At 48.0% G+C, this 16,506-nt stretch overlaps 1 long non-coding RNA gene across 1 annotated transcript in view; it reads left to right on the top strand.

Moving 5' to 3' along the window:
• Positions 1–15,434: 15,434 nt before the first annotated feature.
• The window catches only part of LOC140458914 (uncharacterized), a 63,925-nt gene continuing 62,853 nt past the window's right edge, over positions 15,435–16,506 (top strand). The window contains exon 1 of the long non-coding RNA XR_011953734.1: positions 15,435–15,499. This is a non-coding gene — a long non-coding RNA (uncharacterized lncRNA). The remainder of the gene's footprint in view (positions 15,500–16,506) is intronic.

The following is a 16,506-nucleotide window of genomic DNA, read 5'->3' on the forward strand; positions in this document are numbered from 1 at the left end:
GGGACAGAGAGAGGGGGACAGAGGGGGGTGGGGAATAAGAGGGAGGTGGCAAAAAGAGGGGGGTCAGAGAGAGAGGGACAGAGAGAGGGAGACTGGGGGGACAGAGGGGGACAGAAAGAGGGGGACAAAGAGAGGGAGGCAGAGAGAGAGAGGGGACAGAGAGAAGGGGAGAGAGAGGGGGACAGATAGAAGGGGGGAACAGAGAGGAAGGGGGGACACAGAGGAGGGGAGCAGAGGGCAGGGGGACAGAGCGAGGGGGGACAGAGCGAGAGGGGGCAGAGAGGGAGGAAAAGAGATAGTGGGGGAAAGAGAGGGAGGGAAAAGTGGGATGTAGGGGAGAGAGATGGGGGCAGAGAAAGGGGACAGAAAGGGGCAGAAATGGGGAGAGAAAGTGGGGGAGTGAGATTGGGGGAGAGAGTAGGGAGCAATTGAGAGACAGAGAGGGAGAGTGAGAGGGTGAGAGAGGGATGGGGAGAAAGAGGGTGGAGAGAGAGGGAAAAGAGGGGGAGAGAGAAAGAGGGAGAGGGAGAGAGGGGAGTGCGATGGCGGTGAGAGTGGGGGAAGATATTGGGGAGAGATTGGGGAAAGACAGCGGGGAGAGAGGGGAGAGTAAGAGGGGGAGAGATGGAGGGAGTGAGAGAGGGAGGGTAAGAGAGGGGAGAGATTTAGGTGACAGGGTGGGGGAGAGAGTTAGTGGACAGAGAGAGGGGAGAAAGAGATTGATGTGTAGAGAGAGGGAGTGAGCGGGGTGGAGAAAGAGGGTAGAGAGAGGTAGTGATGGAGGCGTTTTGAGAGAGAGGGGGAGAGAGAGAGGGGAGTGAGTGGGGGTGAGACAGGCGAGTGAGTGGGGGTGAGAGAGGGGAGAGTGAGAGGGAGGGAGGGAGAAAGGGATGGAGTGAGAGCCAGAGGGAGAGTGAGGTGACAGAGTAAGGGGAGGGAGCTAGTGAAGCGAGAGAGATGGAGAGAAACGGGTGGAGAGAGGAGGTGAGAAAGAGAGGGGAGGGAAAGGGGAGAGAGAGAAAAAGGCGAGAGAGTGGGTGAGACGGGGGACAGAGGGGGCGAGACAGAGGGTGTGAAAGAGGGGGACAAGCGAGAGCGGGCGAGAGAGAGGGGGTCGAGAGAGGGTGCAGAGAGAGGGGGTGAGAGAGAGAGGCGAGAGAGAGGGGGAGAGAGGGGGAAGAGAGGGAGAGAGGGTGTTTGGGAGAGTGGGGGAGAGAGAGGTTTGCGTAACGGGAGAGAGAGTGGGGAGATGGGTGAGACAGAGGGTGTGAGAGAGAGGGTGTATGAGAGGGGGTGAGAGAGGGGGAGAGACTGGGGTTGGGAGAGCGACCACGCGAGAGTGGGGCGAGTGAGAGGGGTGAGAGAGAGGGGGTGAGAGAGAAGGGGAGAGAGAGGGTGAGAGCGAGGGGGTGAGAGAGAGGGGGTGAGAGAGAGGGGGTGAGAGAGAGGGGTGAGAGAGAAAGGGGTGAGAGAGAGGGGGTGAGAGAGAGAGGTCGGGGGAATTGTGGGGGTTGGGGGAGAGAGAGAGGGCAGAAAAAGGGGGGAGGGAAAGGGGGAGAGAAAGATGGTGAGTGAGATTGGGGGACAGAGTGAGAGAGAGGGAGGGAGAGTGAGGTGACAGAGTGAAAAGAGAGAGAGAGAGGGCAGCGTGAGGGGTAGAGAGAGAGGGGCTAGAGAGGGAGGGCGAAAGAGGGGAGGGAGAGGAGGCAAGGGAGAGGGGGGAGAGAGGAAGAGAGAGAGAGAGGAGAGAGAGAGAGAGAGAGGAGGCAAGGAGGGAGAGAGAGGGAGGGGAGAGAGGGGGTGTGGGGAGAGTGGGTGGAGATCGGTAGAGAATCGTGGGGAGAGAGGGGGTAGAGAGAGAGAGAGGCAATGGAGAGAGAGAGGGGGCAGAGAGCGGAGGGATAAAAAGGGGGAAGAGAGAGGGTGGAGAGTGAGGGGGAGAGTGAGGGGGATAGTGAGGGGGAGAGTGAGGGGGTGAGTGAGGGGGTGAGAGAGAGAGGTAGAGAGAGGGAGAGGGTGGTTTGATAGAGCGGGGTGAGAGAGCGGGATGAGAGAGTGGGGGTGAGAGAGCGGGGGGTGAGAGAGAGAGGGTGAGGAGCGGGGATAGAGAGTGTGGGGAGAGAGAGGGGGGAGAGGGTGGAGACAGTGGGGTGGAGAAAGTGGGGTGTAGAGAGGGGGGAGAGAGAAGGGGAGAGAGAGGGTGGGAGAGAGGGGGAGAGAGAAGTGGGAGAGAGAGACGGTAGAGAGACAGGAGAGCGGGGGACAGAGACATGAGAGTGGGGGGAAGAGGGGGAGAGAGAGAGAGGGAGGGAGAGGGAGACAGGAGGACAGAATGGGGGTGAGGGAGGGGGGAGAAAGAGCGGGAAGAGAGAGGGAGAGAGGGGGGAGAGAGAGGGGGTGAAAGGGGGGAGAGAGAGGGGGAGGGAGGGGGAAGAGGGGGAGAGGGGGTAGAGAGGGAGGAGAGAGAGGGGGAGAGAGGGGGAGGGAGAGGGGGTAGAGAGGGAGGAGAGAGAGGGGGAGAGAGGGGGAGAGAGAGGGGGAGAGAGAGTGGGGAGAGAGGGGGAGAGATGGGGGAGAGAGGGGGAGAGACGGGGGAGAGAGAGAGAGGAGAGTGAGTGGGGAGAGAGTGGCGAGAGAGTATGGAGCTAGAAAGGGGGCTAGGGATGAAATTATGGGGAGAGGGATGGGGAGAGAGTCAGGGAGAGACGGGAAGAGAGGTGGGAAGAAAGAGGAAGGGAGAGAGAGGTGGGGAGAGAGAGACGGAAGAGAGACGGGGAGGGGGAGAGAGGGGGCGGAGACAGAGGGGAAGGTAGTGGGCGTGGGATGGGGAGAGAGAGAGGGGGAGGGGGTTAGAGAGGGGGTAGAGAGGGGGAGAGAGATGGATGGAGAGTGATGTGGAGAGAGAGATGGGTGGAGAGAGATGGGTGGAGAGAGAGAGAACATAGAACATAGAAGAATACAGCGCAGTACAGGCCCTTCGGCCCTCGATATTGCGCCGATCCAAGCCCACCTAACCTACACTAACCCACTATCCTCCATATACCTATCCAATGCCCGCTTAAATACCTATAAAGAGGGAGAGTCCACTACTGCTACTGGCAGGACATTCCATGAGCTTACGACTCGCTGAGTGAAGAACCTACCCCTAACATCAGTCCAATATCTACCCCCCCTTAATTTAAAGCTATGCCCCCTTGTAATAGCTGACTCCATACGTGGAAAAAGGTTCTCACTGTCAACCCTATCTAACCCCCTAATCATCTTGTACACCTCTATCAAGTCACCCCTAAACCTTCTTTTCTCCAATGAAAACAACCCCAAGTGCCTCAGCCTTTCCTCATAGGATCTTCCTACCATACCAGGCAACATCCTGGAAAACTTCCTCTGCACCCGTTCCAGTGCCTCCACATCCTTCCTATAGTATGGCGACCAAAACTGCACACAATATTCCAGATGCGGCCGCACCAGAGTCTTATACAACTGCAGCATGACCTCAGGACTCCGGAACTCAATTCCTCTACCACTAATAGCCAGTACGCCATATGCCTTCTTCACTGCACTATTTACCTGGGTGGCAACTTTCAGAGATCTGTGTACATGGACACCAAGATCCCTCTGCTCTTCCACACGACCAAGTAGTCTACCATTAGCCCAGTACCCCATCTTTTTATTACTCTTACCAAAGTGAATCACCTCACACTTAGCTACATTGAACTCCATTTGCCACCTTTCTGCCCAGCTCTGCAGCTTCTCTATATTAGGAGGTCTTTTACAGGCCTCCTAATAGTCCTAGAATCGTTGAAGAAAGGATTGCGAAGATGATTCAGGAGAAGAGTGACAGTAATAGGGTGATTGTTATGGGAGACTTTAACTTTCCTGATATTGATTGGGAAAGCTATAGCTCAAGTTCGTTAGATGGGTCAGTGTTTGTGCAATGTGTGCAGGAGAGTTTCCTGACACAATATGTAGATAAGCCAACAATAGGTGAGGCCATACTGGATTTGGTTCTGGGTAACGAACCAGGCCAGGTATTAGAACTAGAGGTAGGTGAGCACTTTGGGGACAGTGACCACAATTCGGTGATTTTTACTCTAGTGATGGAGAGGGATAAGTGTGTACTACAGGGCAAGAGTTATAGCTGGGGGCAGGGAAATTATGATGCGTTGAGGCATGACTTAGGATGTGTGGATTGGAAAAGTAGATTCCAAGGCAAGAGCGTAATTGATATGTGGAACTTGTTCAAGGAGCAACTATTGAGTGTCCTTGATAAGTACGTACCTATCAGGCAGGGAGGAAAGGGTCGTGTGAAGGAGCCGTGGTTTAATAAGGAGTTGGAATCCCTTGTTAAATGGAAGAGGGCGGCCTTTGTAAAGATGAGGCGTGAAGGTTCAATAGGGGCGATTGAGAGTTATAAGGTAGCCCGGAAGGACCTGAAGAGAGAGCTAAGAGCAGCAAGGAGGGGACATGAAAGGTCCTTAGTTGGTAGGATTAGGGAAAACCCTAAGGCTTTCTATAGGTATGTTAGGAATAAAAGAATGACTAGGGAAGGAATAGGTCCAATCAAGGATAGTAATGGGAAGTTGCGTGTGGAGGCTGAAGAGATTGGGGAGGCGCTGAATGAATACTTTTCGTCAGTATTCACTCAGGAACAGGACATTGTTGTCGATATGAATACTGAGGCACGAATAAGTAGAATGGATGGCTTTGAGATATGTAGAGAAGAGGTGTTGGAAATTCTGGCAAGGGTGAAAATAGATAAGTCCCCTGGGCCTGATTGCATTTATCCTAGGATTCTCTGGGAAGCAAGGGAGGAGATTGCAGAGCCATTGGCCTTGATTTTTGTGTCCTCTTTGTCTACAGGAGTAGTGCCAGAGGACTGGAGGCTAGCAAACGTGGTTCCCTTGTTCAAGAAGGGGAGTAGGGATAATCCTAGTAACTATAGGCCAGTGAGTCTCACTTCTGTTGTGGGCAAAGTCTTAGAGAGAATTATAAGGGATAGGATTTATGCACATCTGGATAAGAATGATGTGATCAAGGATAGTCAGCATGGTTTTGTGAAGGGCAGGTCGTGCCTCACAAACCTTATTGAATTCTTTGAGAAGGTGACGTTTGAGGTAGATGAGGGGAAAGCGGTAGATGTAGTATATATGGATTTTAGTAAGGCGTTTGATAAGGTCCCCCATGGTAGGCTACTGCAGAAAATACAGAGATATGGCATTGAGGGTGAGTTGGAGGTTTGGATTAGGAATTGGCTCTCTGGAAGAAGACAGAGGGTAGTAGTTGATGGCAAAGGTTCATCTTGGAGTGCCGTCACTAGTGGTGTTCCGCAAGGATCTGTTTTGGGACCATTGCTGTTTGTCATTTTTATAAATGACCTGGAGGAAGGGTTAGAAGGTTGGGTGAGCAAGTTTGCGGATGATACGAAAGTCGGAGGAGTTGTAGACAGTGAGGAAGGATATGGCAGGTTACAGCGGGATATAGAGAAGCTGCAGAGCTGGGCAGAAAGGTGGCAAATGGAGTTCAATGTAGCTAAGTGTGAAGTGATTCACTTTGGTAAGAGTAATAAAAAGATGGATTACTGGGCTAATGGTAGACTACTTGGTAGTGTAGAAGAGCAGAGGGATCTTGGTGTCCATGTACACAGATCTCTGAAAGTTGCCACCCAGGTAAATAGTGCAGTGAAGAAGGCATATGGCGTACTGGCTTTTATTGGTAGAGGAATTGAGTTCCGGAGTCCTGAGGTCATGCTGCAGTTGTATAAGACTCTGGTGCGGCCGCATCTGGAATATTGTGTGCAGTTTTGGTCGCCATACTATAGGAAGGATGTGGAGGCACTGGAACGGGTGCAGAGGAGGTTTACCAGGATGTTGCCTGGTATGGTAGGAAGATCCTATGAGGAAAGGCTGAGGCACTTGGGGTTGTTTTCTTTGGAGAAAAGAAGGTTTAGGGGTGATTTGATAGAGGTGTACAAGATGATTAGGGGGTTAGATAGGGTTGACAGTGAGAACCTTTTTCCGCGTATGGAGTCAGCTATTACAAGGGGGCATAGCTTTAAATTAAGGGGGGGTAGATATAGGACTGATGTTAGGGGTAGGTTCTTCACTCAGCGAGTCGTAAGATCATGGAATGCCCTGCCAGTAGCAGTAGTGGACTCTCCCTCTTTATGGGTATTTAAGCGGGCATTGGATAGGTATATGGAGGATAGTGGGTTAGTGTAGGTTAGGTGGGCTTTGATCGGCGCAACATCGAGGGCCGAAGGGCCTGTACTGCGCTGTATTGTTCTATGTTCTATATCCCGCTGTAACCTGCCATATCCTTCCTCACTGTCTACAACTCCTCCGACTTTCGTATCATCCGCAAACTTGCTCACCCAACCTTCTAACCCTTCCTCCAGGTCATTTATAAAAATGACAAACAGCAATGGTCCCAAAACAGATCCTTGCGGAACACCGCTAGTGACGGCACTCCAAGATGAACCTTTGCCATCAACTACTACCCTCTGTCTTCTTCCAGCCAGCCAATTCCTAATCCAAACCTCCAACTCACCCTCAATGCCATATCTCTGTATTTTCTGCAGTAGCCTACCATGGGGGACCTTATCAAACGCCTTACTAAAATCCAGATATACCACATCTACCGCTTTCCCCTCATCCACCTCCTTTGTCACCTTCTCAAAGAATTCAATAAGGTTTGTGAGGCACGACCTGCCCTTCACAAAACCATGCTGACTATCCTTGATCACATCATTCTTATCCAGATGTGCATAAATCCTATCCCTTACAATTCTCTCTCAGACTTTGCCCACAACAGAAGTGAGACTCACTGGCCTATAGTTACTAGGATTATCCCTACTCCCCTTCTTGAACAAGGGAACCACGTTTGCTAGCCTCCAGTCCTCTGGCACTACTCCTGTAGACAAAGAGGACACAAAAATCAAGGCCAATGGCTCTGCAATCTCCTCCCTTGCTTCCCAGACAATCCTAGGATAAATGCCATCAGGCCCAGGGGACTTATCTATTTTCACCCTTGCCAGAATTTCCAACACCTCTTCTCTACATATCTCAAAACCATCCATTCTACTTAATCGTGCCTCAGTATTCATATCGACAACAATGTCCTGTTCCTGAGTGAATACTGACGAAAAGTATTCATTCAGTGCCTCCCCAATCTCTTCAGCCTCCACACGCAACTTCCCATTACTATCCTTGATTGGACCTATTCCTTCCCTAGTCATTCTTTTATTCCTAACATATCTATAGAAAGCCTTAGAGTTTTCCCTAATCCTACCAACTAAGGACCTTTCATGTCCCCTCCTTGCTGCTCTTAGCTCTCTCTTCAGGTCCTTCCGGGCTACCTTATAACTCTCAATCGCCCCTATTGAACCTTCACACCTCATCTTTACAAAGGCCGCCCTCTTCCATTTAACAAGGGATTCCAATTCCTTATTAAACCACGGCTCCCTCACACGACCCTTTCCTCCCTGCCTGATAGGTGCGTACTTATCAAGGACACTCAATAGTTGCTCCTTGAACAAGTTCCACATATCAATTACGCTCTTGCCTTGGAATCTACTTTTCCAATCCACACATCCTAAGTCATGCCTCAACGCATCATAATTTCCCTGCCCCCAGCTATAACTCTTGCCCTGTAGTACACACTTATCCCTCTCCATCACGAGAGTAAAAATCACCGAATTGTGGTCACTGTCCCCAAAGTGCTCACCTACCTCTAGTTCTAATACCTGGCCTGGTTCGTTACCCAGAACCAAATCCAGTATGGCCTCACCTCTTGTTGGCTTATCTACATATTGTGTCAGGAAACTCTCCTGCACACATTGCACAAACACTGACCCATCTAACGAACTTGAGCTATAGCTTTCCCAATCAATATTAGGAAAGTTAAAGTCTCCCATAACAATCACCCTATTACTGTCACTCTTCTCCTGAATCATCTTCGCTATCCTTTCTTCAACGATTCGAGGACTATGAGGAGGCCTGTAAAAGACTCCTAACTGGGTGACCTCACCTCTCCTATTCCTAACCTCAACCCAAACTACCTCAGATGGCAAATCTTCGTCCATCTTCCTTTCCACCGCTGTAATACTATCTTTGACAAGCAAAGCCACACCCCCCCCTCTTTTACCCCCACCTCTGACCCTACTAAAACATTTAAACCCTGGAACCTGCAACAGCCAATCCTGTCCCTGATCTAGCCACGTCTCCGTAATAGCCACAACATCGAAGTCCCAGGTACCAACCCACGCTGAGAGTTCACCTACCTTATTTCGTATACTTCTGGCATTAAAGTATACACACTTCAAGCCACTCTTCTGTTTACAGGCACCCTCCTTTAATATTGATGCCATATTCCTAACCTCCCTACACTCCAGGTCCTGCACCCTAAAGCTACAGTCTGTGTTCCCATGCCCCTGCAGAGTTAGTTTAAACCCCCCCCCCCCCCAAGAGCACTAGCAAACCTCCCCCCAAGGATACTGGTGCCCCTCAGGTTCAGGTGCAGACCATCCTGTTTATAGAGGTCCCACCTTCCCCAGAAAGAACCCCAGTTATCCAAGTACCGAAATCCCTCCCTCCTGCACCATCTCTGTAGCCACGCATTAAACTGTTCTCTCTCCCTATTCCTCGACTCTCTATCACGTGGCACGGGTAACAAACCAGAGACAACAACTCTGTTCGTTCTAACTCTGAGCTTCCAACCTAGCTCCCTAAAAGCCTGTCTAACATCCTCAGCACTCCTCCTACCTATGTCATTGGTGCCAATATGGACCACGACTTCAGGCTGCTCCCCCTCCCCCTTAAGGACCCGGAAAACACGATCAGAGACGTCACGTACCCTTGCACCTGGGAGGCAACATACCAAACGTGAGTCCCTCTCGTTCCCACAAAACCGCCTATCTGTGCCCCGAACTATCGAGTCCCCAATTATTATTGCTCTGCACTTCTCCACCCTTCCCTTCTGAGTAGCGGGGACAGGCTCCGTGCCAGAGGCCTGAGCCCCGTTACTTACCCCTGGTAAGTCCCCCCACCCCCCCACAAGTATCCAAAACGGTATACTTGTTCTTGAGGGGAACGACCACAGGGGGTCCCTGCACTGGCTGCTTCCTCCCAGTCCCTCTCACTGTCACCCATCCATCTGCCATCTTCAGCTGCGTGCTTTTAAAGGGGAAACAAACCTACCCAGGTCAGCTTACGCTCTACCTGCTTCCGGGTCTCGGCTGCCTCTCTGGTCATCGTCACTTCCCCCTGTTGCTCCTGCTCTTTCTGTGAAGAGAGAGTGAAAAAAAAACACCGCTGCCCGCTACCGGTAAGTACTTCTAAAACAAACAGTCTTACCTTAGCTGCTGCTCGCACATCTTTGACTGTGGGGTCATAAGAGTGAACTCTGCTCTGGTTCACCTCTGGGTTCTCTGATGTCCACTTGTTCATTATCTAGCTTCCTCAGTCTCTCATGGGTGTATTTTTGCTCGGTATAGTATTTTACTATGACTTTCACAGCTGTTTTGTAAATTAATTGAAAAATGTAGAGCAGGCCAGGCAGAGTTTGAGGAGCAGGAGTATCAACGTTTTGGGCATGAGCCCTTCTTCAGGAATGTAAATGAATTGTCCACTGCTGCCCGGCTCTTGACCATATGCTGTTCCATTATCAGGTTATTTTTTCCACAATATCTTTGACAGTCAAGAATCCTTTTTTCCAATAAGCGAGTGTATTTTCCTTCAATTTAACAGTCAAATTCTGCACCATTTTCATTCCCTGTAATTCATATTGCACTCCCTGAAACATCAACTGTGTATTTCCCCTTCCACAGAAACTAGTAAACAATGGCAAAGCCTTGTTGCCTGTGGAGAGGGTGATGTTTGACTTCCTTGTACTGCTGCACTTTGTATGGTGAAGGTGGTTGGGTAAGAGACATTACAGATTATTCACTCAGCGATATTGAAGAGTAGAAGATATCTGTACAAATCATCATGGTTTTAATTTCACAAAAATATTATTGAGAAGTTTTGACATAAGGCTACAGATGGAGAATATTGTGTCCAGTGACCACAACCATTGCCAAATAAGCAGTTTTTCAAGAATGCCTTAACGGAAGAAAGCAGATCTTAGGGGGTTAGAGTAGGGATTCCAGACCATGTTCCCTTGCAATCTATAGAAACAGTCACACAGGTGAACTCAAAAATAAACACATCATTGAGAGTCTGAACTAAAATGAGTTATTGAGATATGAAAGGGTGTGTGGTGCAAGGAGATAGGAATGATTACAGCCAGGAATTAATTCAAAGGTGCGAAAGTAAATTGTTGTTGCTTATAAATGGGAGTCTTTTGATTGATCAGCAAGTTTTGGTACAAGTGAGCACTTCGGCAGTAGAGTTTTCAATATTCTTGAGATTATCGGGAGGGTGAATGTGGGATGTTGGTTTAGATAATGAAATCTAGAGTTAATAAATGGAATGAATGAGATTTTCAGCAAATGAGCTGAGACTGTGGTAAGGTCTGGTGATATCACTGAAGTCGAAATAGTGGACTTGGAGGGGGTCTGGCCTGTCATCCTCACCTCATTCAGCTGTTTGTCAGTTTGTGAATCAAGTCTGTAACAAACTCAGGAACTGAGTGGCCCTGGCATAACCCAAACTGGGCATCGCTGAGTAGGTTATTGCTGAGCAGGTGCATCAGCCTTCCATCACTTCACTGCTGAGTGAGTGTGGACTGATGCAGGGGAATTGCCTGAGTTGGATCTGCCCTGTGTTTTTGTGTTGGAACATCCCTGAGCAATGTTCCACAAAGTCAGTCGGTGCCAGTGCTGGAGCAGTACTTGCCTTGGTGGGCAGCAGGTTCTGGAGCACAGCCAACAGTATTATTGCCAAAATATTGGCAGGGCCCATACCTTTACACTGCTTATCCATTTCTTGATCTGATTTGAAATGAGTTTTCAACCAAGTCGATTCATATCTGTGATGTCAGGGACCAATGGAGAAGGCTCATCCACTTGGCACTGCTGGCTGAAAAGCGCTGCTAATGCTGTCCTCTTATCTGTTGCATGAATGTGTGAGACCCCTCCATCGGTAAGGGTGGGGATATCTGTGATGCTTCCTCCAGTGAGTTGTTTAATTGTCCATCACTATTCTTGACTAGGTGTGGCAGAACTGCAGAACTCACATCTAATCTATTGGCTATGGGATCACTTAGTTCTATTTAGTGTTGCTTGTGCTGTTTGGCATGCAGGTTTGGGAGCTGCACCAGGTTGGCACCTCATTTTTAGGTATGCCTTGTACTGTTCCTGACATGCCCTCCTGCATTCACCATTGAACCAGGGTTGATCCCCAGCTTGATGTTAATGGTTGAGTGGTGGATATCAGGCCATGAGATTTCAGATTGAGCTGGAGTACAGTTATGCTGCTGTTGTTGGCCCACAGTGAGGCGAAAGTTGCAGGGTCAAGAGGGCTGATTGTGTGGTTGTATTTTCCAGTGCATTGGTAGATGTAATGTGGTCCATCCAGTTTCATTCCTTTGTTGAGACTGTGCAGTGATTAATACAATGAGTGACTTGATGGGCCACTGTCGGGTTTCTTTCCCTCAAGGACATTGTCAATGGCAGAAAAACATCCCCAATGGTTCCATGGCAAACGGTAGATTCTTCATTCCAGTTATTTTTTTTCTTGAATTCAGAGCCACCCTCTACCGATTTGGGATTCAAACCTGAACTTCAGTTGTATATTTTAATATTCTTGATAAATGATAAATACGACAGGTTTGTTCACTTATTTTTAGAATCACTATCAAGGTTTTGTTTATTGTTTTGGAAATAAAAACACTGTCCATTATCCTGTCTCCTCCATCCTTCCCTCCAACAAGAGTGAGGGGCACATGGAGTTTCTCTGTCCATAACATTGAGACAATCCGATCAGCTGCCTCTGCTTCTTTCCTCCCTCTCCACGAGCCCACCGAGCCAAACTGCCTCACAAGGGTGCTCCCCATTTTAGTCCTAAACTTGCATTTCCTCGAGTCCCTTGTCAAGCCTTATTAGAGGTCATCTTGACCATTTACTAAAATGGTGTAGCTAAATCATGGACATTCCAAATCTGTCTAATCCTCCTGCTTGTCACCGCCCTCCCAACTCCCCCTCACAATTCACAGATATTGTTCCATGATCTGTCTGTCTGTCTTTTCTGGTTATGTCCTTCTCTCCCATTCTCCTAAAACCTAATATTTGACCTCACCATCATTGGAAAATCCTGCTCCGTCTCCACTCTCCCTTTCCTTTCTGAATTCCTTGTATTTGGTGTCCCTCCAGGGTCTATCCTTGGTCCGTCCTGTTTCTCACCTACATACTGCCAGGAGGTAACATCGCCCAAAAGCACTGTTGAGTTTCACATGTACACTGACAATGTCCAGCTCTCCCTCCCCATCATCCCTCTCCACTACTCCACTATTACTCAGTTATCAAACTGCTTACCGCGCTTCGATTAGCTGCAATTCACTCCAATGACACACTGTCATTGTTAAACCCATTGCCTTCAGTCACTATTCCAAATTCATTTCCCTTACTGCTGTGTCCCTCCCTTTCACTGGGAAGTGTCTGAGGCAGAACTACATTCTTCACAATATTGCTCTCATATCTGACCCCAAGGTGACCTTCTGATCAGACATCTACGCAATCACAAACACCAGGAATTCCAATCTCCTAAAACGTTGCTTGTCTCCTTCTCACCCCAGCTCCATTGCTACTGAAACCCTAACCTGTGTCGGTGTTGCCTTGAACTTGACAAATCTGAAACAGAACCCCTTGATTCCACGACTGACCCATAATCTGGTTCAAGACTCACCCGTAATGGGACACATCCTCTCCATATTTACCCTGTCAAACCTTGACAGAATCCTGTATGTTTCAAAGAGATCACCTCTCATTCTTCCAAAGTCCAGTGAGTATATTCCCAACTTATTCAGCCTTTGCTTACAGGATAATCCCTTCAAAACAGGGATCATCCCAATGGATCTTCTCTGAAATGCCTCCAATAAACTGCTCTATTTCATGAACTAAAGTGACCAAATCTGTTCCCGTTACTCCAGATGTGGTCTCACTTGTCATTTGTTTAGTTGCCCTAAGGTATATACTCCAAACTCTTATATTGCAAACTCTTTGAAAGAAGGGACAGTATTCCATTCCCCTTCCTGATTCCCTGTTGTAACTGTGTGCTCGCTTTCTGTTTCCTGCTCATTTTCCCCCAGTCCCTTTGTGGTGCAGCTTTCTACAGTTTATCCCAAGTTATACTTTATTTGCCAACTTGTTGCCCAGGTTTCCTGTGAATATCTCTCTGTAAACTGTTTATAACCTTTTGGAACTTTCCTGTTATGCCTTTTCTAGGAGATTCCCCCCTCATAATTCGAAACATGTACTGTGAGCACTGGGCAGTGGGAAGCATGCACAGTTGCTATCTTTCAGGGATACTCTGTTTCATGACTGGGAGGAGGTTGTTGCCCATTGGTCAGAATGGAGACATCTTGCCCATCAAGGTGCATGAGCCTTTCACACCCCACGTCTTATTGAGGAGGCTCAGCGGCAGCACGGAAGGAAAGAAAAGGAAGCAAATCCTGCTCTCCACATCTCACTGAATCTTGGGACATTCTGTCTCATGTTCATTCACATGAAGTCCCAAGGTGGAAACTCATAGAAACCCACATAGATTTGTCCTTGAAGTTCCTGCTAACCTCCACCAGGGGTAATGTGTACAGTCCTCCTGGGCCAGGAGGAGGGGATTGTATGAGTTTCAAACTTGAACTGACAGTGACGGATGTTATAAACTTGTATTACAGGCAGATATTCAGATGGAAATCTCAGTCATTGTAACGCCAAACTCTGACAGAATTACTCAATACATCAGGACCTGGATATTCATATTGTGTGAGAGTATTGTGTTCCAGATCAATACCATTTGCTGAATAAAAGTTCTCCTTTGAATCAAACCATCCTCTCAATAGATCTTCCCAAATCTTCAACATGTGACCTGTAACCCTTGTATAATGAGCTGATGGGTGTAAGGTTTATTATTACAACGTGTAACTTTTGTAAACCGCTTTGTCACAGCTCCCCAAATTTCCTTTGCTACAAGGAGAACACCTCAGTTTCCCCAAAGCCCTGATTCCCCAATGTCTGTTTGCTCTCTATAAGGTACACATCAAGATTGTGTTGGAACATTCTCCACTTGCCTGCATCAGTGCACCCCCTCCCCACCACCCAACAATATTAAGGAAAGTGAACATCCTCCAAGGGAAAGTACTGTACCCGAGTGATTTCCCATCCACCACCTTCAGCATTCCCTTTCCCCACCCTCGAGGCACAGTGGCATCACTGTGCAAAAGACCAAGTCAGCATTGTCCGACCCGACCATAGGACTGCTCTCTCATTAGAGAGAGATGTCTGGTAGTGGTTAACCTGAATATTACCACAGCACATGCAAGGGGAGAGGTTGAAAAGGAGAGTCCATTAATTACGGATGGTTATTCTTGATGTGTATTAGCAACACAGATGTCACGTGAACAATTAATGTTAAAAAAGCCCCACAAATTCTGCAACTAAAATCCCCCATTCCTTGAACCATCCTGGTTAATCTCCTGTGCCCTGTCTCAGGGACCCTGCCATCCTTCACAATGTGTGGGCGATCTGTGGTTCGCACAGACCCAGCTGCTCTGAACTGTGTGGGTGATAGCATAGAGCAACAGTTGCACTAAACCTCACTGTCTGGAAGAGAGTGAGAGACCGAAATCCCGAAGGCATTTAAAATCTATTTAGGAACATACTTGCAAGCCCAAGGCTGACCGGTCGATGGGCTCTGTGCTGGAAAATGGGATTAAAATAGTTAGCTGGGAGATTTCTTTACAGCATAAATCCAATGGACCACAAAACCGTTTTCGGTCATGTGGACCACAGACACGTAATATAGGAATATGACAAGCCACAATAGAAACCAGGTCAGAGAAGGTGATATTAGAATAGATGATACGTGATTGATTAATGTCTATTGGAGGAAATGTGACAGAGGTTAAGCAGGACATTGTGGAGCTCTGGGTGCAGGAATCTGAAATAAAAATGGGTTATCCTGAAAGCTGGAATTAAAGAAAGGAACATCACAGAGATTTGAGAGGGTGGACAAGATTAAAGATAGAAAGTGTGTTGAGACTGGAGGAGATTAGAGATTGGAGGATGTTGCAGAGATTTTAAGATGTCTTTGATACAGAGATAGTGATAGTTCTGAGGCTAGAGATGAATTATAGAGAAAAGGATGAGTTGTTAGTTTTCCCGACACTACCTCTTTATTGATAATGATTGTTTCTCTGTCCTCATCTGCCATTGCCTCAATAGGCCTGTGACAATGAGAGTATGCAGATAGTATGTTCCCGTTAAGGCCAAGGCTGGGAGGCATCGAGAATGCTGCATGACCTGAGAAATTGAGGCTGTGGTCAAGAAAATGAAGGAAGGATATGTCAGGTACAGACCCCACTGTGTTTGTGTGAATCCATAGAGGATGATAAGAGAAGTAGGAGTATACTCGCAGAAAACCAGGAGGCAAAAAAGGGGACATGACATAGCTTTTGGAAATAGGTTTAAGGAGAATCCAAAGAGATTCTACAAATACACTAAAGACAAAAGAATAACTAGGCAGAGAATAGCGACCCTCAAAGATCAACAAGACTGTCTATGGAACAGCAGGAGGTGGGAGAGATTCTTAGTATTTGATGTCAGATTTTACTGAAAGGGGATATAGAAGTTAGAGAAGTTGGAGAAATAAATAGTGATAACTTGGCAAGTGTACATATTACAGAGGAGGTGGTACTGGATGTCTTAAAATGCATAAAGATGGATAAATCCCTGAATCTGATCAGGTGTATCCCAGAACTTTGTGGGTAAATAGGGAAGCTTTTGCCGGGCCCCTCGCTGCGATATTTGTATCATCGATCGCCACAGGTGAGGTGCTGGAAGATGGGTGCCATTATTTGAGAAAGGTGGTAAGGAAAAGCCAGGGAACTATAGACTGGTGAGCCTGAAGTCAGTGGCAGAGAAGTTGTTGGAAGGGATTCTCAGGGACAGGATTTACGTGTCATTGGAAAAGCAAGAAAATATTAGGGAGAGTCAGCATAGCTTTGTGCATTGAAATCAGTAACTTGGACTTGAGAAAGACACAAGGTTTCACATAACACACTGGTTAGCAGGTTCAGTACCATAGAATTCTGGCGGAACTAGCTGTTTGAATACGGAATTGGCTGGAAGGTCAGTCATAGATGGACAGCACAGAAACAGAGACCCGTCGGTCCAACCAGTACATGCTGATCAGATATCCCAATGTAATCTAGTCCCACCTGTCAGCACCCGGCCCATATCCTTCCTATTCATATACACATGAAGATGCCTTTTAAATGTTGCAATCGTAATGGACTCTACCACTTCCTCTGGCAGCTCATTCCATACACGTCCCACCCTCTGTGTGAAAACGTTGC

Source organism: Chiloscyllium punctatum, chromosome 34 (genome assembly GCF_047496795.1).
Source record: "Chiloscyllium punctatum isolate Juve2018m chromosome 34, sChiPun1.3, whole genome shotgun sequence".
NCBI lineage: Eukaryota > Metazoa > Chordata > Chondrichthyes > Orectolobiformes > Hemiscylliidae > Chiloscyllium > Chiloscyllium punctatum.